The following is a 27,442-nucleotide window of genomic DNA, read 5'->3' on the forward strand; positions in this document are numbered from 1 at the left end:
CAATCTGCTCAGTTACTGGGATTTTCACGCACAACCATTTCTAGGGTTTTACAAAGAATGGTGTGAAAAGGGAAAAATATCCAGTATGCGGCAGTCCTGTGGGCGAAAATGCCTTGCTGATGCTAGAGGTCAGAGGAGAATGGGCCGACTGATTCAAGCTGATAGAAGAGCAACTTTGACTGAAATAACCACTCGTTACAACCGAGGTATGCAGCAAAGCATTTGTGAAGCCACAACACGCACAACCTTGAGGCGGATGGGCTACAACAGCAGAAGACCCCACCGGGCAGAGTCCTGCACGGGTCCATTTTTGGAGACCCGCCCCCGCCCGTACCCGCAAAGTTCAGCACCAGATCCGACCCGTCACCCGTGATAATATCAAAATTAAATCCGCACCTGCCCAGACCCGTTAATATTTGGCCCGTTACCCGACCTGTGCCCGCGATAAACCACACAGGTGACGCGTTCATGTAACATAAGGGTGCGCTGCCAATAACGCACCTAAAAGCTGTCACAAAGAACTGGGAAAAGTAATGATTATTAATAGGCCTGTCAAATATATCAATGAGACATTTCAATTGTTTATTAATAAGCAAGTGTTTTCTGTGTCAAAGATGACGATGCTGACTCGCGATCTTCACAGTAGTGAACACGCCAGAGAGAAATGCACATTTCATATGGATTATAAGCAGAGAACAGTCTGTTTTCTTTCATTTTGAATTGTTTTGTTTAAAAGTACACATTTCATGCTTTCTATTTCTCAGGTCTGTGAGGCAAGTAGCTTATACGATGAGTTTCGGTTCGTTTAAGAGACGATCAGTTCATGCGCGGGCGCCTCCGGCCGTGTCCTGATTATATTGCCTGCCTGCTATATTTACTTATTTATTAAATCCATGAATTTGGTAGATGAAACATTGATTAAAATTAAGATACAATTAATACAAAACGAAATTCACTTTAAAGAAAGGCTTAACAAACTTAATGAAGTGGTCAAAATCATGTCTGCCCACTCTGCCATTTGTCTCACGGTATTCGGGATCATCTTATCTTATTCATGCTTTTCACTTTTCATATAATCAACATGAAATAAAAATAAAAAGTATATTATTTTATTTAAACATGAATATGAAACTAAATCGTTTTTTAATGACTGGGCTACAACACATAGGCCTATTAGCCTACAGTACAGAGAAATTTAATGTCGCAACTTGGTCGGACTAAAAGGGGAGAAAAAAATAAAATTGGGTCGGTCCTAAATTGACAGGGTCGGTCGGGTTACGGCAAACAAGAATATTTTTAAGGATGGCCTGACTAAAACACATATTTGCGTATGTGTAATGCATTTAGACATACAAAATATTGCACATATTTTTCATCCGCTACCCGCCCGCAAGGAGTTCATTATCCGCCTGCGTCCCCGCCCGTGAATTTTAGGAATGTCACAATCCACCCGTTTTAGCCACTTTTATGCGGGTACCCGACCCGTTGCAGGACTCTGCCACCGGGTACCACTCATCTCCACTGCAAATAGGAAAAAGAGGCTACAATTTGCACAAGCTCACCAAAATTGGACAGTTGAAGACTGGGAAAATGTTGCCTGGTCTGATGAGTCTCGATTTCTGTTGAGACATTCAGATGGTAGAGTCAGAATTTGGCGTAAACAGAATGAGAACATGGATCCATCATGCCTTGTTACCACTGTGCAGGCTGGTGGTGGTGGTGTAATGGTGTGGGGGATGTTTTCTTGGCACACTTTAGGCCCCTTATCGTGCCAATTGGGCATCGTTTAAATGCCACGGCCTACCTGAGCATTGTTTCTGACCATGTCCATCCCTTTATAACCACCATGTACCCATCCTCTGATGGCTACTTCCAGCAGGATAATGCACCGTGTCACAAAGCTCGAATCATTTCAAATTGGTTTCTTGAACATGACAATGAGTTCACTGTACTAAAATGGCCCCCACAGTCACCAGATCTCAACCCAATAGAGCATTTTTGGGATGTGGTGGAACGGGAACTTCGTGCCCTGGATGTGCATCCCACAAATCTCCATCAACTGCAAGATGCTATCCTATCAATATGGGCCAACATTTCTAAAGAATGCTTTCAGCACCTTGTTGAATCAACGCCACGTAGAATTAAGGCAGTTCTGAAGGCGAAAGGGGGTCAAACACAGTATTAGTATGGTGTTCCTAATATTCCTTTAGGTGAGTGTATAAGTATTATAATATAAAAAATGCTGTTACTTCTTGGTAATGATTTCATGAAATTTAATTGCTTAAATCCATTAATGAGAATGGCATATTTAATATAAATGTGTATAACAGATGTAGCCTAAAGCATTGTTTAAATCATTATTTTATTTATTTAAACTGTTATTGTGAACATGCACTGTATTTATGATTAGGACTCATAATGAAGCTTTAAAGTGGTTTTCCTTCATCTGCCGTCCGTCACTCAGCTCACCATCGGTGTTGCCAAACTGCTCTGTCTCCAAAATGTCCGTACGTATGGGTTAGAGTTTGCGTAAATTTGCACAAATTTTCCTGTCAAGTTTGTTTTTATAAATCTCAACTTATGCATCGGAAGTGGCATACGCCTCTTTCAGGGTCGGTTTTGTGCGTACGCAACGGTTATAAATGAGGCCCCAGCCAGGACCCTATGCCAGATACACACTGCAGCTAAATTCAGTTGTCAGTTCACCTTTTTGTTCTTAATCCTGTTCTATACACACACAGTTCAGTCATTTACGGAAGTGGCAACCGCATTCTACAACCTGTCAGTGTTTTGAAATGTTTCAGTGCGTTTTAAGTTCAGTGCCTGTTCGCCCGTGTGACCCAGTTTCCCAGTGTGTGCCAGTTTGTTCCCTTGATTGTATATCCCACTCACCTGCTGCCCAATAATTAGCTCTGTGTATTTAAGTCCTGTCTTCCTTCAGTTCATTGTTCGGTGTCGTAAATGTTAAGGTGTGTTTTGTCTGTTTCCCTGAGCTCTCCTTGATATATTTGGATTAAAGACTATTTTGTTTGAATCTTCTTCTTTGTGTTCTTCCTGGCAGCAGCACCCATGACACAACCAAATTAACTCCTGAAAAATGCAGGTAATCAGTGACAACACCATTTACATAATTGCGACGCAGTGTTAACAGAACTGAACAACTAGTTGTTAATGACGTAAGACGAAATATTAGAGAGATGAAAGACGAGATATACATCTCTGATGCACATTAAAATACGTCTGTATGTGCGGTGCAAGAAATCACAGGGAAAGCGGTAGGAGCCTGACTCGTGTTGACAGCATAGGTGCAGCTTGACGTTTGAGCTTGGGGGTCCAAAACAAGCCAGTTGATTTGGTCAGTCACACTTTTAAATACATTTGAGCCTTTCTATAGTAAGCTTACAAATTCACACTCCGTAATTCAAGTGGTTTTACTGATTACATAGAGCAGCTGCAGGCACAAGGTTTTCATGGCAACCAGATACATCGCACATAAATTACTTCAAATGTTCTACTTCACTACATCTATTTTTGCAGGGCTAACAATAAACACGTTGAAAATAATGCACTATAAAAATGTTTGACAACAGAATCTCAGATTAGGCTTTTATTAAGCAAATCAAGGAGTGAATTTCTCGCTCACTGCTTTAAAACAGATGTTGGGCATGATTAAAGTTAAACGCACAATAGTAGGCACACTTTGTATTTAGTAAATCTTACTGAAAATGGCCGATTAAGCAGTTTATATTCTAAAATCTATGTTTAAGTTTTGTTCTGTGTAAATAAAATAACAATTGGAAGTAAATGGTCCTCTTCCTGACATAAATGCAAGAGCCACTACAACAGAGCGTCCTGCGGATCACCTTTATGAGATTGTCCGGGTCCAGAGTCATCAAGCATGGTATCAGCATCTTCATCTGACTTTGTTTTGGTTAGGTCCAGATTTCTCTGCAGTTGTTATACGGTGAAAAAACAAATGCTTTATGCTGAAAATAAGACCGAAATATAGTGACCCACACCTGCTCACTTTAATAACTTTCTAAACTTGATCGCTGAATGAGCCAAGCTTAAACAACAACCCCAAAAATGCTTATAATAAGTGGACATGGCAACACTGCAAGAGCGCGCGCGTTCTGTGAAGCGGCCTTTAAGCATAAACAAAACGGGACACCTCCGTCGACTGTGCTTTAGTTAAAATTGCCGAACACATCGCAGTTCCGTACACACGTGGAACGATAATTTAGGGGACCCACTCCCGCATTCAAAAATGTGGTTGTCACTCCTGAAACTTTACAGTGTGTACGTGGGCATATGTCTTAACGCGAGCCTGAATACCATGTGTATATTCAGGTTTACAGGTATAAGAACATATACTATGATTTGATTTCAAACAGGACATTTACAAGTGATATAGTAGGCCTACATTATGAATTTTGAGAGTTATTGTATTGTCAGAAATAGCTGTGCTCCTCTCAGCAGTACTCTATACCTGCTTCGTTCCTTTTATACCTTGTTTGCTGCACACTGATTTTCTGTGGAATAATTGATTCTCCTCTCCTATTAGTTGGCTTCCCGTCTTCAAGGTGAGTTATTCTGTCACTCTCCGTCCCTCAACGAATCCTTCATGAGTCTCTAATGGCTCCCCTGAGACTTCTAATGGGAGTTTAGATGAGCTGCGATTTCCACATTCATTCATCCTCCACTTTCTTATGGAACTTGAAGTCCAGTTTTTCTTCACAGAACAAGAATTTGCTACAGTCTTTTTGCATTTCTGGTTCGGTGTATGGAAGGAAGGATAGTGGACAGGCTGTGCTGGATTTGAACATCAGTCAGTAATATGGAAATGATATGCTCATTGGCCATCTGTTGTCCTTTAGTAAATCTGTAGTTTAGTTTCTGCCATCAACTTAAATTATTGATAACTTTCTAAATTGAGGCAGTTAATGAAATGCAAAACAGTATTAATTAAGAGATCTAAAGAATACAGCAAAATCTTATGAGATAAACAAACTGCAGTAATGCAATAACAGTTTTACGTAAATGAAAAGACAAAAGTGACATAAGTTTACACTATAAATAGGTCTGTATGTGGAAATACCTTTTTTGATTTATGGGTCACTGGTATTTAAAAAAACAAAACAAACAAAAAAACACTATTTGATGAAGCACATCTGAAATGAATGCTACCACACTAATTGATCAGCATCCCAACTGTGTTAGCTCATTAAAAATAAGCCATTTGTGTCTCTTGTGACTTACAGATAGATTCAAAATCGACCAATGAAGATGACAGATTTTTAGGACACTCTAAAGCAATATCGGATTGCCTGCTAAGAAAATCAACAAGCAGTCATTCTCATGTCAAGACAAACAGAATAATTCCTCTTTAATGGTTTCTCAATAGCTTTCTGGAAGGAACAGTGTTCCCAGATCCCTTTTGCAAACAGATGCATTGGGGAGCTGAGATAATAACCAGACATTCATCAGGATAAACTTCCATGAATCTCCACTCAGTGGGCACATATCCATTAAGCTTTGAATTAATGGAATATGAGATGTGTTTGGCACAGGTTTGTAAATTAATAAATGCTCAGTGAAACAAAGAAAAGACATTACTGTACATTGTGTGCCAGACCAAATTAGGATGTCTGGTCCCACTTTATATTATGTGGCCTTCTGTACTTACAAGGAAAAAAATGCTGTTTTTACATTATACTTATTTAAAGTACCTGCATGATCAATGTCCCTGCATTTGTAAGTACACTTTTTTAAGTACACACCATAATTGCAATATTGGTAACACTTTATAATAATTGCATGCTATGAATCATTAGTTAAGCATTAGCAAATAGGTAATTCATCATTTATAAAGCATACTCCCAACATAAATATACATTAGGAAGCAGTTTATAAATACATCTATAAATGCTTTATTCTTGATTTATAAGCTTAATAATGTGTTTAATAATTGTATTTTCATACTTTATTAATGATCAATTTATCAATTCTAAATTAAGTATTACATTATTTACCAACCAGTTATTTAGGAGTTGTTAGTGGTTCATAAGATAATTTAGAAAGTGTAAGTAGAGGATTAATAAACTATTTAAATGTACATTTATATATAGACATATAATTATATTATAGCTTTATTAACACATATTCCTACTGTAATTCATGAATAATTCAGGTAGTTATAAAACATTTATAGTTGTCAGTTCACTTTTTGTGAGCTCATCTAAAGTGAGGACTATTTATGCCTCGTAAAGCTTTTACAAAGGAGATTTAAAGGCTCAGTGACCTTCTAAACAGAAAAAGGAAACAAACACAACACAGAGTGATACAGAACCGAAACTCATCCATGATCTGCACTGTTGTTCTCTAATGTTTAAAAGTTAGTACGGAGGTAGTTTTGACACTTTGAAATATTTTATTATATTATTATTGTTTTATAAAAAATGTATTTGTTGTATTTTGGCACTCCTGTAATCCAGTGTTGACACTGCTAAATTTTTATTCAGCAATGTTTACACTACATAAATTCATATTTTTATATAAGATTGCAGAGGCTTAGTTTTCATTTTACTGCAGTTATGTGGTCGAGGTGTACAGGGATTTTAATTTTCTATGACATTGCAGAGGTTTATTTTTTATTTTATATCAAGTGTACAGTTGTACAGTTTCATTTTTGCATCTTGAAATAAATATTTCTATGTTCTGTATCTGTGTTGTGTTGTGTTGTGTTGTGTTGTGTTTGTTTCCTTTTTTCTGTTTAGAAGATAACTGGGCATTTAAATCTCCATTGTAAAAGCTTTAAGACATAAATAGTCCTCACTTTAGATGAGCTCACAAAAATAGTTAACTGAAAACTATAAATGTTTTAAAACGAACTGAATTATTCATGAATTACAGTAAGAATACGTGTTAATAAAGCATTTGTTAACACACCGAGTAACTATCACTATATTTCTATATAGTAAGACGTATGTACATTTAAATAGTTGTAATAATCATTTACTTACACTTTCTGAATGATCTTATGAACCACTGACAACTGCTAAATAATTGGTTTGTAAATAATGTAATAACTAATTTAGAAATTATAAATTGATCATTAATAAAGTATGAAAATACAATTATTAAACACATTACAGATATGCTTAAATCAAGAATTTATAGCTGTATTTAAAAAGTGCCTGTAAATTTAATTTAGGGACCATGCTTTATAAATGATGAATTAACTATTTACTAATGCATAACTAATGATTCATAGCATGCAGTTATTATAAAGTGTTACCCATGAAGGTTAACAGTAAATAGATAGTTGGGATGCAATGTCATGCTATACTGCAATTAAGCAATAAGCCCCAAGAAGTTAATATTGCATATTTGCATGTGTCTATGTTAAAGGTGCTCGAAGCGATGCCGGGTGACGTCACTTCTTGTTGACGTTCGAAGTATTGTCAAACAAAACGGAGGCTAGCTCGAACCTCCCTCCTCCTCATCCGATCCCCTCCCCTTCCCTTCCGTGGATTTAGAAAAAACAAACTGGATTTACCCACCTGTCCAGCAAAAACAGTGCCACCTGAATGTCGGATTGGAAGCCCTTCTGCCGGCGGAGTTCTCGCCACATTTTGAACGCTTTTCCGATGTAAATTCGGGACTTCGCATTCCTTCTCCTTTTCCCTATTCTTTGTTATTTGTACATCGGAACGTCGTCTCTTTGGTCGTGTGTCGGCCATATAAAAATTCAGGAGAATATAAAATTTTAGCGTTAGTCGTTGTTAGGACATCTCTCCTCTAGCTAACTTCCCTCTTCATGCTTCTCTCTCCTCCACTCCCCACATCCCCCTTCATGTGCATGTGCACTAACCCCCCAACCCCCACCCCCAAATCATTCTTGTCGGTTATTGGCTGGAACACTGTTTGTTATGTTTCGTGGTCCAGGTTGTTTTTCTTGCCGTTTGTGGAGCCTGGGCTGTCTACAGAGACTGCATTTTTTTTTACAGTGTGTTCAGGGGACAGGCAGCTAGCGGATAGTGAGGAGATGTTTGCTGGATGTGACAAAAAAAATGTTGGCCTAAAAAATGCGTGACATCGCTTAGAGCACCTTTAACGACTTTAGGCAGCTGTTGAGGAATCACCGTAGGACAACCTGTTCAAAAGGATAGAAGCATTAGAGAAAGATTGTGAGGTAACACTTTATTTTCAATAGTCCACTTTAGACATTCTACTAACTACTGTATAAGTAACTTGGCAGCTACATGTCAACTAACTGTCATTAGATTATTAGTAGACTGTCTGCTTAATATCTGCTAACACTTTATTTTGTTGGTCCCCCAACAGACATTCTGCTGACTATAAGTAACTTGGCAACTTAGTCAACTTATTCTCCTAACCCTAACCTAACACTCTACTGACAGTCTACTAAAACTCTAATGAGAGTTAGTTGACATGTAGTTGTCAAGTTACTTATAGTTAGTAGAATGTCTAAAGTGGACTATCAAAATAAAGTGTAACCGATTGTGACCTTCTTAGGGCACACTCTTGCATCCGTCTGTGGTGAGTGATGCTTAGCTATTGTAAGATATAATCACAATCTGACGTTGCATTATATGGTTACATTTGACAAGACTACAGGATTTTTTTTTTTTTTTTCACAAAATGCTTTGAGGGGTTACTTGCAATTACCTTAAAGTTAGCTTAAATATGTTTTTTAAATACTTTTGTTAGTGTAACTATAGTATACAATCCGGTTTATCAAATTTTTTGTTATTCAGTATTACTTTTTGACTTTAACTGAAACCAATTTTAGATGAACAACATATACACTACCCATGGAAAATAAAATGAGAAAATTGGTAAATACTGGTACTGCAGTAAACTTTCAAGTGTCAAAAAAGATTCAAAATCAAAAACAGTGTTGTTAATGTAGCCCCTACAACTGTGTTATGGACAGTAGGTCTTCTGAAGCCATTCACTGTCTTTGTATGAAGAAAAAGCCCATGAAATCAAAATTGACCCTATTTATTCTCTCAATGCTTGTTACAGGTCTTTTTGTGATTTAACTTCTTATTTATATTATATCATGTTATATATATATATATATATATATATTAGTGCTGGGCAAAGATTAATCGCGATTAATCGCATCCAAAATAAAAGTTTGTGTTTGCATAATATATGTGTGTGTACTGTGTATAATTATTTTGTATATATAAATACACACATATGCATGTATATATTTAAGATATTTTTTTAATTTATATATAAATTATTTATATTTATATATAATATAAATTATGTATAAATGTATATACAGTATATACATGCAAATATTTCTTAAATAAATACATGCATATGTGTGTATTTATATATACAAAATAATTATACACAGTACACACACATATATTATGCAAACACAAACTTTTATTTTGGATGCGATTAATCTTTGCCCAGCACTAATATATATATATATATATATATATATATATATATATATATATATATATATATATATATATATATATATATATATAAAGTTTTGACCTTTCTGTGATATGACTTGCTCCTCTGACATATGTGAAGCAGCGCTGCAGTTAAGCCAGCAGTTTGTTTGGGGTATTTTAGGCCTTTTATTTCAGTTTCCTGTATACAAATATTTAAAGAAATCATTCAAAGATGTTTTTATTTTTTATTTTATGTAGTTCTTCTCAAAATAAAGTTAGCCTAATTATGTTGTGTTGTAAAAGTTTCATAAATAGATTGTTCCTGTTTATCTGAACGTTTTCAGTAAAAAAAAAAAGAAGTCATAACTGCATGTTCCCTTTCGTTCAGTCACTCCGAGTTACTTCAGTGACTGACAAAATGGAGGTTTCGCTTGGAAGCCTATCACCTTCGAATTCTATAAAACGAGCCAATGGCAAAACAATGCCATGGGTCTGCGGAATTTGGGTATAAAAGGAGCAGCACGGCAATCTCGCATTATGTTTTTTCTTTGGAGCCAAGGGCTTTCTTCAATCCTCTGCAAGCCTTTCTGAGTTCTTCATCTACGAGACGAGCAGTGCTTTGTTCCAGCGAGATCACATTACCTGCTGCTGGTCTGTGCAGTGATCTACCATCCGTGTGTGTGTTTCTCCATGGGTGCTTCAACACTCTGTCAAGCTTTTCTCTCCTCTCTAAAAGAGCTGCACGTGGTACGTCTTTTTAAAGATGTCTCGCCCGTGTATTTCTGGGTGCAGTAGACAGGTTTTGCCTTCTGATGGGCACGATCGCTGCCTGGTGTGTTTGGGCATTAATCACGCTCAGGCAGCGTTCGTGGATGAGTCATGTTCTCATTGTGGGAACATGACCATCACAATGTTGCGATCGAGATTCAATGACCTCCGTAGAGGTAGAGTCCCCTCCGCCACATCCCAATCTACTCCCTCCACGAGAGGGGATACTTTGGCTGGTGGCCAGGGTGATCTGAGGGTCACGGTGTGGAACAAAGCCCCAACGATTCTTCCACGGACCACACCAACCTCTTGCACATTGCAACCCGTGAGGTTGCCGGATAAGGTCGCGGGCCAGTCTTCGGAGACTTGTCTCCGCTCCACAAGACGACACCATGTCTATCGCCGCATTAAAAGGTGGGCTAGAGTCTTCTGGAGATGAAGACTCGGCTGTGCTGCCTCCTTCGGGTGTGCCAGCACTGCCCAGGTCTGATCCAGAGCTGACTGCCATGCTTTCCCGGGCAGCTGCGAGCAACGGGCTAGAGTTGAACCCTCCGCCCTGTCCTGAGCGCTCAAGGCTGGACGATTGGTTTTTTGGGGCAGCGAGTGCTGACACCTGTCAGCACCCGCCCCCAATACCTTTCTTCACGGAGGTGCATGAAGAGGTCATGCGGTCCTGGAAGTCTCCCTTGACTTCCCATGATCATTCATCGACCTCTTCCACCTTCTCTACCCTCGACGGGGCCGCAGCTAAAGGGTACACTGGGGTCCCCCTAGTGGAATGCTCTGTGGCGATGCAGCTGTGTCCCCAGAGCACTTCTACCTGGCGTGGTGATCCTAAGCACCCCTCCAAAGCCTGTAGGTTTTCATCTGGTGGGAAAGACCTATAGAGCTGCGGGGAGGGCTGCCTCCTAATTGCATGCTATGGCCATCCTCCAGGTCTACCAGGCCAGGGTGCTCAGAGACATGCACGAGGGTAGGGCTGATCCAGTGCTCATGGAAGAGCTGCATGCCGCCACCGACCTCGCTCTACGGGCAACGAAGGTGACCGCACGCTCCCTGGGTCAGGTGATGTCCACGTGTGGTCCAGGAAACGCACCTATGGCTCAACCTGGCTGATATGTGGGAGACTGAGTGAACCCGTTTCCTCAACTCCCCCATATCCCAGGCTGGCCTCTTCGGCGGCGCGGTCGAGGACTTTGCCCAACAGTTCTCGGCCGCCCAGAAGCAGACTGAGGCGATTAAACACATTCTGCCCCGCTGGGCAGCTGCTGCCTCCACCCAGTCGCCCTCCTGCGGCTCCCGCCCTTCTCGCCCGGCCCCAGCAGTAGCCTTCACCCGGGCCGAGCCGTGGAGGTAGCCATAGGAAGGCACCCCAGCCCGTACCAGCCCCGCAGCCCCGTAGCATGCCCGGTTGGTCAGCCCTTGTGATTGGCTAGGTGCTTCCATGTGCATGGTTCCCCGCTGGGCAACCCCCACATGTGTATTTCCACGGTAAGTCTCCACCGAGCATGTGTCTTTCCCTCGGCAAGACCTCTTGCCATTTCGAGGTTGAAACATTCCACCCTGCGGGCTGGATACCTCTGAGTGTTTCCATATGCATCCCGTACTTGGGTCATATGTGTATTCTAAGTCCTCCCTATGGGTAGGCGCTGTGTTACATATTCCACCTGGGATATGTCACCAAGTGTACCTTGGTATTCTTGCGTTAAGCCTAGCCCTTTGTCCGTGCTAGTCTCATGACAGGGAGCTCAGACTTGCGCAGGGCACAGGAAGATCACGTCGCTGTGGCGTGATTGAATTGGGACTCCCATTTCGTCAGTCACTGACAAAACTCGAAGTGACTGAACGAAAGGGAACGTCTTGGTTACTTATGTAACCCTCGTTCCCTGAGGAGGGAAATGTTACGTCCCCCTGCCACAACCGCTGTACCGCTAGAACAGCCGGGAGTTCAGTCTCGGCTCCTCAACATAACATAATGCGAGATTGCCGAGCTGCTCTTTTTATACCCACGCGGTGGGGCGGAGTTACGCTATGTAAATTCTGCAGACCCATGGCGAAAGGGAACGAAAGGGCACATGCATTTATGATAGATATATTATGAAGATAAACAGGAACAATCTATTTCTGAAACTTTTACAACACAACATAATTAGGCTACCTTTATTTTGAGGAGAATTACATAAAATAACAAATAAAAACATCTGTGAACGATTTCTTTAAATATTTTTATACAGGAAACTTTCAAATAAAAGGCCTAAAATACCCCAAATTGTACATACGTAACGAGACGTTTTTTTTTTCTTGCATGTCCCTGAATCAGTTGCAAGTTTAAATTACAAAAAAACATTATTGTATTCTGCATGTAATTAATGATGTGATGATTTACAATAGGCGATCATACAATTGATCATGCAGTTACTTTAAAAATAGGTAAGAACATTAAGATAATTGGGTAACACTTTATAATAACTGCACGCTATTAATCATTAGTTAAGCATTAGTAAACAGTTAATTCATCATTTATAAAGCATTAATAGACATTAACAAGCAGTTTATAAATACAGTTATAAATGCAGTATTCTTAATTTATAAGCATATCTATAATGTGTTTAATAATTGTGTTTTCATACTTAATTAATGATCAATTTATCATTTCTAAATGAAGTATTTCATTATTTACAAACCGGTTATTTAGGAGTTGTCAGTGGTTCATAAGATCACTTAGAAAGTGTAAGTAAATTATTAATAAACTGTTTAAATACATATTATTATTCAGACATATAGTAATAGTTACTTAGTGTGTTAATAAATGGTTTATTAACATGTATTTCTACTGTAATTCAGGGTTAATTCGGGTAGTTATAAAGCATTTAGTAGTGGTCAGTTCACTATGTTTGTGAGCTAATCTAAAGTGAGGACTAGTTATGCTTTGTAAAGCGTTTATAAAGAAGATTTAAAGGCTGTTAATATTTTTATGTTCTGTATCGCTGTGTTGTATTTGTTTACTTTTTCTGTTTAGAAGAAAACTGAGTCTTTAAATCTCCTTTATAAATGCTTTACAAAGCATAACTAGTCCTCACTTTAGATTAGCTCACAAACATAGTTAACTGACCACTACTAAATGCTTTATAACTACCTGAATCTACTACATTTACTTACACTTTCTAAGTGATCTTATTAGCCACTGACAACTCCTAAATAACCGGTTTGTAAATAATGCAATACTTCATTTAAAAATGATAAAGTGATCATTAATAAATTAAGAAAATACAATTATTAAACACATTATAGACATGCTTATAAATCAAGAATACAGCATTTATAACTGTATTTATAAACTGCTTATTAATGTATATTAATGCTTTATAAATGATGAATTAACTGTTTACTAATGCTTAACTAATGATTAATAGCGTGCAGTTATTATAAAGTGTTACCGATAAGGGTATTAAATGCTTAATTTGTCAAGTAAGTACATATTGTTAAGGCTACCTAATATAAAGTGGGACCGGATTTATAGTCATTGGTGCACTGTTCTTCATCTGCCATCACATAATGTTGTGATTTTGCATTATGATATGGACAGTGCTCACAATTATACAGGAAAAATTACCATTACATTGTATGAGCATATTAAGTATTCAGCACAGACTCAGAACATTATTGAAAGATAAAGAATAGCACAGCGAGTTTACAGCCTTCAGCCTGGGTTAAACAGTTAGATATCCTTTATTGTGTTTTCTCTGATCATGACCCCTGGTTAAATCAAGCATCAACTCAAAAGCCTAGTGGTTCTGTGACTCCATAATGAAATATTGCACTCTTATACCAAATGTGGCTCATCTAAGGAAATTCACTTGCACCTCAAGGCTACATTTGTCATTACACTTTACACTGTGTTGGAAATCGCATATTAATCTGCATATTAAAGAGTATACTCTTTACGACTTAAAGGCTGATTATTGGGTCAATCAGCATTTTTGAGAGAATTCAGTTTGCTGGTTCTGTATACACTCCAAACGCTTATACGGAAGCAATATAGTTCTCTTACGAGAGGTCTCTCGTACTGCGTAAGATATCTTACGCTAGGGGAAAATCCTTTTTCCGCGAGATATTGAAGCCAAAAATTATCCTTAATTTTGTAATAATGCAAAACGCGTTGCGGCAGCATGCAGACATAGGCGAGGCAGCTCGCGCGCTTATTGGCTGCTCTGCGGCAACTGCAGCAGCCTATCGAGCGAGGCCTGGCGTGACGCCAGACCCAATCAGGGCACTTCGCGCCCGCTGCGTCACGTCCCGCCGAAATGGGCGTGGTCTAGGCCTATAAATACCGCTCGCAGGCAGCTATTATCTGATTTTTCAGACTAAAAGAGCTGGGCGTCTTTTTCAAGACGCCCCTTTTCCTGATCACGCAGCTCTCGCACTCGCTGACGGCGACTGCCCTCACTGCGAGTTAGTTACTGCCTATGGTGACTCTGAGGACTCACCTGGCATCCTTCTCCGAGACTGCTCCTCCGCCCCCCCCCCCCCCCCCCCAACCCGCAAAGCTTGCCGGTTCGCCCGCTTGCCTTGCCTGCTTGGGGGACGATACCTGTTCTCCCTCTGTTCGAGCCGCGCACACCACGCCGCTCACAGAGGATGTCAGGAGCGGGCGGTCACGGGGCTAGCTTTCTCTCTCCCTCTGTTCAAGCCGCGCAAACTGCGCCGCTCACAAGGGAGGCTGGAAGCGGACGGTCGGGGTTAGTTTTTCTTTACGTTATAAGAAAGCTACCCTGCCTTCTGCGCCCCATTCATGCGTCACTCACCGGCGAAAGGAGAAAGGTGTGTTTTTAGTCCCTCCTGATCATGCGACTGGAAATATCAATATTGCAGCAGGCGAGCCTGTTTTAATACAAGCGCGCCTGCAAGCATACGCCGAAGAAAGCATGTGACGCTCTTATATGCTCGTGCATCCGAAAACCTTTGTGTTCCCCCCTGTGGCTCAGTGGCGGAATCATTGGTTTTCCTCACGAGAGACCGGAGTTCGAATCCCGGTCTAGCGGCAGTTAAAATTATGCCGCCAATGCTTCGCTCTGTCAGTTCCCTGAAAAGCGACTGCAGATGTGCATTTTGCAGCCAACGAGCGCGTTGCACAACCCGCTCGCCTGCACCCAAACACCGTTTCTATGGTTTCCATGCGTCACTGGCGAAAGGAGAAAAGAGCGTTTCTGGTCCCCCCGCGGACGGACCGACCTCCTCTTTCTCGTACATTTCTCATTCCCCTCTGAAGTTCGGGCGACTGGAAATGTCAGTATTGCAGTGAGCAAGCCTGTTGTAATACACGCATGCCTGCAAACAAACGCCAGCACGTTGACGCTCTCTTATAATACTCGCGCTAACTGAGTTACGATGTGTCTCCCCCTGTGGCCCAGTGGCAGACTCTCAGGTTTTTGCACGCGAGAGACCCGCGTTCGATCCCCGGGTCTACCGGCAGATAAAATTATGCCGTCAATGCTCGCTCTGTCAGTTCCCTGAAAAGGCGACTGCAGATGTGTATTTTGCAGCCAACGAGCGCGTTGTACAACCCGCTCGCCTGCACCCAAACACCGTTTCTATGGTGTTCCGTGCATCACTGGCGTAAGAAAAAAAAAAAAAAAAAGGGAGTTTTTCTGGTCCCGCTGCGGACGGACCAACCTCCTTTTTCCTATACATTTCCCATTCCACTCTGGAATTCAGGCGACTGGAAATGTCAATATTGCAGTGAACAAGCCTGTTGTAATGCACGCAGGCCTGCAATAAACGCCAGCATGTTGACGCTCTCTGTTTCTATGGCAACTTCTCGCTCGTTCAGTTCCAGTAAATGTGACTGTTCCAGTGTATCCTGCAGTAAACAAGTCGGTTCTGTCACCCGCTTGCCTGCACACAAACGCCGTTTTTACAGCTACCCAGATAAATCCCATAAGTGTGAATTTTTCTGGTGTCCCGGCCACGGCCGATGGTGCTTTATGTGTAGAAAGAATGCCCACTGCCCAGTGCCCATCTCTACACACAAGCACAGCCCGTCACACAGGGCTCGCGCACATGAATCGACTCATATCGATTGCGCTTCAAACATGGTGAATGTGCCCACTAACACCACGTTATGCATGTCTCACGGTTTCTGTAAAAACGAAACCAACGTGCATTCGCTTCACTCAAGCGAACGATGCTTTCAGTGTGGTAAATGTGCCCGCTGTCCCGCGCCCACATCCACACATAGACATGACAGTTCCTACGGGAACCGCCCAGCCCTCCCCTCGCGGTTGACCACCGCAGAGGAGTCGAGCGCGGGCAATCTGCCCGCTGTTATCAGCGCGCCCCATGCCTCAAATGTCACGAGCGCGACGCTTGTGTTACAGCACTCCGAAGCCTCTCCATCGCTGAGCGAGCGGAGCGCGCTTCGTATTCAACCCCTAGCTATTCATGCGGACGCATGGGCAAAGCTGCCCGGGGTTTCGAAGTGGGTGCTGAACATTATAAAAAGAGGCTATTCGCTACAGTTTCGCCGACGCCCTCGCCGCTATGTGGCGCGCGTCGAGACCACGGTAAAAACAGAAGTAGCACATTTACTTCGAGCCGAAGTGGCGAAACTATTGAGCAAAGGGGCCATAGAGCCTCTCTCTCAAGTTCAGAGCGAAGGAGGGCTATACAGCAGATACTTCCTGGTACCGAAAAAAGACGGGGGTCTCAGACCCATACTAGATCTAAGGCAACTGAACAAAGTGCTTGTGAAGCGACAGTTCAGGATGCTCACGACCAGACAAATCCTTGTGCAGATTCGCCAAGGAGATTGGTTTGTGTCAATAGATCTGAAAGACGCGTATTTTTCAAATACAAATAGCGTCACGTCACAGGCGATATTTGAGATTCGCCTTCGGGGGCCAGGCATATCAGTACACAGTCCTGGCACCCCGTTTGTCCCTGGCACCCCGTACATTTACGAAGTGCATGGATGCGGCGCTCGCACCCCTCAGAATGAGAGGCATGCGAGTACTGAACTATTTGGACGATTGGCTGATTCTAGCGCAATCTCGCGCAGTGCTCATAGAACACACGACCATTTTACTCGATCACCTCGAGGATTTGGGTCTCAGTGTCAATTGGGCGAAGAGCTCTCTGTCACCCAGTCAGAAGATATCTTTCCTGGGCACAGAATTGGACTCGCTGTCCATGATAGCGCGACTATCACCACAGCGCGCGGTAGACATTCAACGCACAGCGAACTCGTTTCGCTGCGGCGCGTCTGTCCCGCTCAAGAAATTTCAGAAGATGCTAGGTCTCATGGCCTCAGCATCATCAGTGCTCCAGCTGGGCCTGCTCCGCATGCGCCCGCTGCAGTTTTGGCTGAAAGCGCGAGTCCCACGCAAAGCGTGGGCATCCGGTTCGCTTCGCCTCAGGGTCAATCAGAAGTGCGTCACAACTCTGAAACCTTGGAGAGCGAACGACTGGTACCAATCAGGTGTAAGCCTGGGGACTTCCTCGAGGGTGAGAGTGGTGTCCACGGACGCGTCCACCTCGGGATGGGGAGCGCTGCTCGAGGGCAGACCGTTCTTCGGCCAGTGGTCGGAACGGGAAAAGCTCCTGCACATAAACTGCCTCGAAATGACCCACAGACAGTCCAACTGCTGTGGAAGAAATTCAGCAGAGCGGAAGTAGACCTGTTTGCGTCTCAAGAAAACGCTCACTGTCCGGAATTTTTCTCCAAGAGCAGGAACGCGCTGGCCCATGTGTGGCCCCGCCGCCCGCTCTATGCTTTTCCCCCCGTCTCTCTCCTGCCTCAGGTGATAGAACGGATCAGGGAAGAAGGATGCTCAGTATTGCTGGTGGCACCGTTCTGGAAAAACCAACCTTGGTTCCCAGTCGTGATGTAGTTAGCAAGTACTGCCCCGTGGCCAGTACCAGTGAGGAGAGACCTCCTCTCACAGGCCCACGGCTCGATCTGGCATCCTCACCCGGAACTATGGTCCCTTCATGTCTGGGCCATCAACGGGTACATGTTGGACTCCCTAAAGGAGTATTAAACACGATCACGCAGGCTAGAGCTCCGTCTACGAGACGGCTCTACTCCTCGAAATGGTCAGTGTTTTCGGGCTGGTGCACAGCCCGTGGTGTGTCACCCACAGACTGTGGTGTGACGGAGGTGTTTTCCTTCCTACAAGAGCTGTTGGATGAGGGCAGGGCCCCCCCCACGCTCAAAGTTTATGTGGCGGCTATAGCAGCGTTCTCAGGAACAACGCTTGGTCAGTCAATAGGAAGGAACGATTTAGTCATCCGCTTCCTTAGAGGGGCTAAGAGACTGAATCCTCCCAGACCTCCCTCAGTCCCCGTATGGGACCTTTCTACGGTTCTGGAAGCCATGAAAGGTGCGCCATTTGAGCCTTTACAGTCAATTGATTTGAAACACCTGTCTTTCAAGACAGTGTTTTTGCTGGCTCTCGCTTCAGTGAAGCGCATAGGGGATCTACACGCGCTCTCTGTGAGTGCGGCGTGCATGGAGTTTGGGCCTAATGACTCAAAAGTTATACTCAAACCTAAGCACGGTTATGTTCCAAAATCCCTCAACACACCGTTTAGGGCGCAGGTTATCTCCCTGTCAGCCCTACCGGTCCCTGATGAGGAAAGAGACGCGAGCCTCCTTTGCCCAGTCAGGGCATTACGAGCTTATGTGTCTCGCTCGTCTGTTTTCAGACAGACGGAGCAGCTCTTTGTTTCATTTAGCGGGCGTTCTAAGGGACTAGTCGAAACAGAGCCTATCCAGATGGATAGTTGATGCTATAGCGCTGGCATACGCCTCCAAGGGCATGCAGTGCCCGTTGGGTGTCAGAGCGCACTCCACGAGAGGCATGGCCTCTTCGTGGGCCTGGTCAAGTGGGATTGCCTTGCAAGATATTTGTATGGCGGCAGGCTGGGCCTCCCCGTCTACATTTATAAGGTTTTATAATCTAGAGGTTCCCGCCCTGCAGGCCAGGCTGCTGTCGGTCTAAGTTTACCAGTATTATCTGACCTGATGCTATCAGCTCAGAATGCTGCGTCTACTGAGCACAGCTCAATGTTCGACAGTAAAAAGTAGCAGCACGAGATGTGCCTGGGCAGACTGTGTAAGACCCACATTCCCCCATCAGTTCAGGCCGTACCCCGCCCTGTCTGTATGAAATTCGCGTCTCAGCGACGCTGCCATATGTGGAAGAGTGCGGCTTCGCCCCTCCTTCTTCCCGGACTCCCTGTGAGTTCCCTGAGTGATTGTGCACTATATGTACCCCGGGCTTTCGCCCTTGGGTCTTTGGTGTCAGATCTCAGCATGCACGGCGTTTTGCATTGGGTCCCCTAGCGTAAGATATCTTACGCAGTACGAGAGACCTCTCGTAAGAGAACGTACTCGGTTACTAACGTAACCTCGGTTCTCTCTAGAAGAGGGAACGAGTACTGCGTATCTTGCCGTGCATGCACACGCTCTGGTTGCTTCGATGATGAAAAACCAGATAATAGCTGCCTGCGAGCGGTATTTATAGGCCTAGACCACGCCCATTTCGGCGGGACGTGACGCAGCGGGCGCGAAGTGCCCTGATTGGGTCTGGCGTCACGCCAGGCCTCGCTCGATAGGCTGCTGCAGTTGCCGCAGAGCAGCCAATAGGCGCGCGAGCTGCCTCGCCTATGTCTGCATGCTGCCGCAACGCGTTTTGCATTATTACAAAATTAAGGATCATTTTTGGCTTCAATATCTCGCGGAAAAAGGATTTTCCCCTAGCGTAAGATATCTTACGCAGTACTCGTTCCCTCTTCTAGAGAGAACCAAGGTTACGTTAGTAACCGAGTACGTTTTATTGTCCTATGCCGTATAACTTCTGTACAGTGCAAGTTAAAGTTGCATTAATTAGTAATTAGGTTCATTTACAAAATGTCAAAAAGTGACAATATTTGCAGCAATTTACTATTTGATTACTTGCAGTTTAAATTTTCATTTAGCATTGTTTTTTTGTTTTTTTTCTGCTGCCCTTAATCCGAAAAAAAGAAGAAAAAAACAACATTTTTGTGTCACATCACTGATGTGTATTGTGTTTTTCTTTCTTATTCTTTTTTTGTGTGGAAAAGTACTGAATACACTATAGTGCCTTTTTTTTTTTGCACAAATTATGGGAGTAACTTCCGTTAGTGACTTCCAATAAACTCTAAAGGTTCGCTCTATGAATACAATAATTATCTTTTGGAAAACTGCATACAATGAGTGATATTATTCTCCTCGTTCTTCAACATTCTTCAGTTCTCCTAATTTTGTTCAGTTCATTGAACATCAAAAGGAAACTTAAAAGTGCAAAAATATTAAATTATTATCAGCAGTCCATGAATAACCCCAAAAGCTCAGATGAGTCTTTCATCAGCAATATTATGTGTTGTAATGTATAGTAATATATGGAACTAATAAGACTGCCATACCAGCATAAAATTGAGAGTGTTACTATGGACTTGTAACGCTGAGTTCAAGGAAGATGATGATGAAGGTATACAAGGTTTATTAGATACATACAAAGATAATAGCCAATGTGCAAAACAGCGAACATATCACAAACAAAACAAGACCAAGAACTGAACACAAGCAGGGACTTAAATACACAGAGATGATTAACTAAAAGAAGAACAGCTGTGATGATGAGTGTTAGTGTCCATGGTCATGGTGACTGATGAGTGGCGGGAAACTAGAACAAAGGAACACATGTGACGAGTGAAAACCAAAACAACTTGAACATGACTATGACAGGACTCAATATAAGATTTGTAAAACAAAGTCATCAAGGACCTACCTACCTATCAACGTTAAACTTGGACAGTCTCCGTAGACAGAACAGATGTTGCTGGAGCACCATGCATAGCAGATATAGTCCACCAAGACCTAATACATTAACATACTACTTCGAGAGTTGGCTTATTTTCCTTTTATATATTTATATGTGTATAGGCCTCCTGTTGTCTTAATTGGATAGACATGTTGATATGTTTATAAATACGCAGCCAACAATGTTCCTATGTTCCTCAACAGTTTTCAGCATCCCTACGCCTCACTCTTGACTGGTGCCTATCACAGCCAGGGATACGGGGGGAGTACTCTGGGTTCGGGCCAAAATACCAAGCTCGGAGCCCTCTCCTCGGACAGCACTCCAAAATACACATACTCTTTTACTATATCTGATTATTTGTGAGTTTGAACTTGTGAATTGGTGGGTGTTTTTGAGAATGACTTGAATCATCTACATCAGGGATGGGCAACTTCGGTCCTGGAAGTGGAGATTTGACAGAGATTTGTTATCTCTGCATACTGTATCTCAACTTCGGTTCTGCACTGTCCTGCAGAGTTTAGCTCCAACCCTGATAAAAACTCAACTCCCTGTAGCTTTCTAGTCATCCTGAAGCCCTTGATTAGCTTATTCAGGCCCGACACACCATCAGCAGCGAAAGGTGAGAGCCAGGCCCTGAGCGAGGACCTCTCCTCCTCCGCCAGGATCTCCACCTGGAACCTTTTCGCAAGATGGAACAACATGAATATGCCGTTTTCAAATTTATCCACTTTGGAGTCCGTTTTTGAAAAACGCCATCATTGTGGACGGAAGCCCAAAACGGAGAGAAAAAGATGCGTTTTCAAATGAAAAAATTGTATGGACAAGGCCTAAGACATGCAGGCTGTAGAATAGGAGCCATGCTTGCCATTCTGAGGCTTTCCAAAACTTCAGGGCCCGTATTCATAAAGAATCTTAATGCAAAGAGTAGCTCCTAGTGACAAAATTCTAAGAAAATTCTTAGAAATGTGGGCGTTTACTCTTAAAATTAAAGAAAAAATCCTAGTAAAGAAAAAAGTAATTCAGAAAGCATCTTAACCCTTAAAAGAGCACTTAAGGTCAAAATTGTTAGGAGCACGGACGAGGACTTTTAAGAGGCTTAAGAGTTTCTTTAGCAGAGGAGAAAATGGCAGAAAGACGAAGAGGGAGAAGAAATGTGTTGCAGACAATGTATAACAGTGAGTTAATAAGACGCTATAGATTAGATCGTGCAGGGATCATGTTTGTGACTGATCTTATTAGAGACGCGCTAACATCTCCGACACAGCACAGAAATGCCATAGCACCAGAAATGAAAGTAATCACTACATTACGATTTTTGGCAACTGGGAAAATTCCATGTTTGATACATTAAAACCAACATTCAAACCACCACTTAAATAGACATGCCAGCAATCAGTGTAATTGGAAAGAGTGGAACAATTTTTATCATTCTAAGCCAAGCAAATACCTTATAGGAAATTAACAGCATGGTAAATAAAAATTAAAAGGATTTATATACACATATATAATGTGTGTGTGTGTGTGTGAGTGTGTGTGTGAGAACGGTCAAATAGGAAAAATTACGCATGTAATTTCAAAGTGAAGGCTTAGAATAGACCCTATACTTAAAATCACTTTTTTTTTTTCCTTCTTGGACAACCAACCAATCACAGTCGTCAAAAGATTGTGTCATACATAGCAACGGGGTCAACCCCGCCTCCTTACTAAGATGAAAGTTTTTGTCTTTTCCTTACTCAGAGTTGCTCTCAGATCAGTCCCGAATTGCTCTTAAGCTAAGACTCCTACGTAAAAGTTTTTAAGCTAAATTAAGAGTTCTCTTACGAGAGGTACTCTCGTACTGCGTAATATCTTACGCTAGGGGAAATCTCTTTTCCGCGAGATACTGAAGCCAAAAAATTATCCTTAATTTTGAAATAATGTAAAACGCGTTGCGGCAGCATGCAGACATAGGCGAGACAGCTCGCGCGCCTATTGGCTGCCCTGCGGCAACTGCAGCAGCCTATCGATAAGGCCCTATCGTGACGTCATCACCAATGGGGGCGCTTCGCGCCCCATACGTCACGTCCCGCCGAAACGGGCGTGGCCTGGGGCTATAAATATAGCATCGAAAGGCTAGCTTACCGATTTTTCATCTCTTCAGCGGAGCTCACGCATCGCTGGATCCAGAGAGAAGAAGCCGCGCCGTGGAAACAGCATTTCAGCGGGACGAGTTCGGTACCTGGAGTCGCTGGCCGCGCCGCCTTCAACCACCGTTCCTGCTACGCTATCCGGCGTTATATCCTTTTATTGCTTTGTGTGTGTTCGCCGCCGCGACTCACACTCCTTCTCTAAAAGAGCAGAGCGTCTTTTTCAAGATGTCTCGTCCATCCTGTGGCTCGTGCCGAGCCCCACTCAGCGACAGGGACCGCCATGTCATCTGCGTTTCCTGCCTGGGTGAAGGACATGCGGCTCTAGCGCTCGCTGACGGCGGATGCCCTCACTGCGAGCTTATGCCTATGGCGACTCTGAGGACTCGCATGGCAACTTTCCACGAGCCTGCACCTCCCGCTTCGACGCCGCGCCGTAAAAAGCGCCGTGCTCAGCGGATCCCTGAGCCTCCCACCGAGAAAAGCTCGCCGGTGCGCCTGCCAGCTTCGCCGTCTGCTTCTCTCGAGTCTCTCACTCCCGGACAGTGGCCGCCGCTGGCCGCCGCTTCCGCCGGAGATGACAAGGAAGAAGCGGCAGTTTTCGAGGAGGACAACTGCTCTATCCTGGCTTCGGACAGCGAGGATTGGGCGAGCTCTGTGGACCTCGCCCCTTCTTCTGCCCGCGAGTCGTCAGGAAAACGGGCCAGCATTGAAGCTGAGCTGATGCGTCTGCTCACACAGGCCACAGAGAGCCTCGGCCTCGAGTGGTCCGCGCCCGCCGAGCCTACACGCAACCGTCTGGACGGCTGTTTTCTACAAGGGGACCGCATTTCCACGCCCTCAAGACCCGCCCCGTTTCTTCCTGAGCTTCATGAAGAACTGGCAAAGTCTTGGAGCGCCCCTTTTTCAGCCAGGCTACGTTCCTCTGCTTCGGCGGCATTCTCCGTGGTGGACGGTGCCAAAGACAGAGGATACCTCGCTCTCCCTCTTGTGGAGGAGGCAGTAGCAGCCCATCTTTGCCCGCCCTCTGCTGGACGGCGGACTAAGACGGCGCTACCTTCAAAAGCCTGCCGCGCTACTTCCACCCTGCACAGTCGCGCTTACACCGCCGCTGGGCAGGCTGCATCAGCGCTACACACTATGGCCACTCTCCAGATCTTCCAAGCTAACCTTCTCCGAAAGCTGGACGAGGAAGGCACGGAAGCAGTCAACGTGGCGGATTTAAGGAGCGCTACGGACCTCGCTCTCCGCGCTACGAAATCCGCTGCACATGCCATAGGGCGGAACATGGCCTCTCTCACCGTTGCTGAGAGACACCTCTGGCTGACGCTTTCAGAAATGCCGGACTCGGAGCGCTCTGTGTTCCTCGACGCCCCCGTTTCTGCTACTGGCCTCTTTGGATCGTCCGTCAAAGATTTCGCGGACAGATTCGCTGAGGTACAAAAGACGTCGCAGGCCATGAAGCACTTTCAGCCAAAGCGCTCTAGCTCCGCATCAGGCCGCTCTAAACAGCCGTCTGCTCGCAGCTCGCAGCCACCGCCCCCCGCCGCCGCTTCACAGCGTCGACAGGCCCGGGACCAGAGACCACGCTCTCGCTCTGCCGGCCGCCGCCCCCCACAGCGTGGGACTCGGCCGAAGGTTGAGATGAAGCCCGAGGCCTCAAAGTCTTCCTAGCCAGCTTAGGAAAACGACGGTGTTCAAGCCCCGCTGCGGCCGGGTTTCCACCAAAACTTCCCGCTCGTCCAGTTCCATTACATGCGACTGTTCCAGTGTACTCTGCAGTAAACAAGTCGGTTACATTACCCGCTTGCCTGTACACAAACGCCGTTTTCACGGCGACCCAGATAAATCCTGTAAAGAGTGTATTTTCTGGTATTCCGGCCACGGCCGACGGTGTTATGAGTGTAGTAAAAATGCCCACTGCCCAGTGCCCATTCCTACACACAGACACAGCCCGCCCCACAGGGCTCGCGCACATAAAATCGACTCATGTCGATTGCGCACAGAATGTAGTGAACGTGCCCACGTCCCAGTGCCCACAAACACTACACGCTGCATGTCTCTCGGTTTCTGTAAAAACGAAACCAACACACATACAACCGACTCAGGTCGATGGTGTTTTCAGTGCAAATGTGCCCGCTGTCCTGCGCCCACATTCACTCACAGACATGACGAATCCCTCGGTTTCCCCCACGCTCGCCGTCTCTCAGCTACCTGCCGTGAGAGAGCCGAGCGCGGGCGAACCGCCCGCTGTGATCAAAACACTCCCCGCCTCGAGCGCTGCAAATGCGGTGTCTATAATACAGCATACCGAAGCTCCCCGGTCGCCACTATGTCACGACCAGGGCTCCGATCTCATTCAACCCTTAGCTATGCACGCACATGCGTGGGCAAAGCTTCCCGGTGTATCAGAATGGGTGCTGAACATTATAGAAAGAGGCTATTCGCTACAGTTCGCTCGACGTCCCCGCCGTTGTGCGGTGCGAGTCGAAACCACGGTAGAAAAGGAAGTAGCAAGTGTACTTCGTACCGAAATTGCGAAACTGTTGAGCAAAGGGGCAATAGAGCCTTTATCTCAAGCTCAGAGCGAAGGGGGGCTATACAGCAGATATTTTCTGGTTCCGAAAAAAGACGGGGGTCTCAGACCCATTCTAGATCTAAGACAACTGAACGTAGCGCTTTCAAAACGCCGGTTCAGAATGCTCACAACCAAGAAAATCCTCGCGCAAATTCGCCACGGGGACTGGTTTGTGTCAATAGATCTGAAAGACGCGTATTTCCAAATACAAATAGCGTTACGTCACAGGCGATTTTTGAGATTCGCCTTCGAGGGCCAGGCTTATCAATACACAGTCCTACCGTTTGGCCTGTCCCTAGCACCCCGTACATTCACGAAGTGCATGGACGCAGCCCTCGCTCCCCTGAAACTTCGGGGAATGCGAGTTTTGAACTACTTGGACGATTGGCTGGTTCTAGCTCAGTCACATACGGAGCTCATAGAACACAGAACCATTTTACTCGAACATCTCGAGAATCTGGGTCTCAAAGTCAACTGGGCGAAAAGTTCACTGTCTCCCAGTCAGAGAATATCTTTTCTGGGCACAGAACTGGACTCGCTGTCAATGACAGCTCAAATATCGCTACAGCGCAGATTGACTATTCAGCGCATGACAGAATCCTTCCGCCGCGGCACTATAGTCCCGCTAAAGAAGTTTCAAAGGATGCTCGGTCTCATGGCAGCAGCATCCACAGTTCTCCAGCTGGGTCTGCTTCGCATGCGCCCACTGCAGTTCTGGCTACAAGCACGAGTACCGCGTCGAGCATGGACTTCAGGTCTCTTTCGTCTCAAGGTCGATCAGGAATGCGTCTCAGCACTGATACCCTGGAGAGCGACCGACTGGTACCAGTCAGTTGTAAGCCTGGGGACTTCCTCGAGTGTGAAGGTGGTGTCCACGGACGCCTCCACCTCGGGATGGGGAGCACTGCTCGAGGGCAGACCGTTTTTCGGCCAGTGGTCAGAACGGGAAAAGCTTCTGCACATAAACTGCCTGGAAATGATGGCAGTCGACAACGCGCTGAGGCGCTTTCGTCCCCAAATAGCAGGACACCACGTCTTGGTCCGCTCGGACAACATGTCAGTGGTAGCCTACATAAATCGCCAGGGAGGCATCACATCCCGAAACCTATACAGGTTAGCGAAACGCCTCCTGGTATGGGCTCAGCACAATTTGCGCTCGCTCAGAGCAGCGCATGTGCCTGGCCACCTGAATGTGGGACCAGACAGACTGTCGAGGAACAATGTTCCAGCAGGAGAATGGTCACTGCATCCGCAGACAGTCCAACTGCTGTGGCAGACATTCGGCAGAGCAAAGATAGACCTGTTTGCGTCTCAAGAAAACGCTCACTGCCCGGAATTTTTCTCAAAGAGCAGGGATGCGCTGGCCCACGTCTGGCCCCGCTGCCCGCTCTATGCCTTTCCCCCCATCACGCTCCTACCTCAGGTATTAGAGCGGATCAGGGAAAGCAGATGCTCAGTGTTACTGGTTGCTCCGTTCTGGAAGAACCAGGCTTGGTTCCCAGTTCTTATGCAGCTGACGAGCACTGCCCCATGGCCAATACCAGTGAGGAGGGACCTCCTCTCTCAAGCCAGGGGCTCGATCTGGCATCCTCGCCCGGAGCTTTGGTCCCTACATGCGTGGGCCATCAACGGGTACCCTCTGATATCCCAGAGGGAGTGTTAAACACGATCATG

The 27,442-nt window shown here is 44.6% G+C and overlaps 1 protein-coding gene and 1 long non-coding RNA gene across 2 annotated transcripts in view; one reads left to right on the top strand and one right to left on the bottom strand.

The window, feature by feature from the left end:
• Positions 1-22,508, top strand: part of LOC309509983 — a 182,928-nt gene extending 160,420 nt beyond the window's left edge. The window contains exon 2 of the long non-coding RNA XR_014210140.1: positions 21,956-22,508. This is a non-coding gene — a long non-coding RNA (uncharacterized lncRNA). The remainder of the gene's footprint in view (positions 1-21,955) is intronic.
• actr3b (actin related protein 3B) overlaps positions 3,896-27,442 on the bottom strand; it is a 173,003-nt gene continuing 149,456 nt past the window's right edge. Inside the window, exon 14 of the mRNA XM_082184983.1 lies at positions 3,896-3,948. The gene's annotated coding sequence lies outside the window, so the exon portion shown is untranslated. The remainder of the gene's footprint in view (positions 3,949-27,442) is intronic.

The sequence above is a fragment of the Leuciscus leuciscus genome (genome assembly GCF_965113295.1).
Source record: "Leuciscus leuciscus genome assembly, chromosome: 11".
Classification (NCBI taxonomy): Eukaryota; Metazoa; Chordata; class Actinopteri; order Cypriniformes; family Leuciscidae; genus Leuciscus; species Leuciscus leuciscus.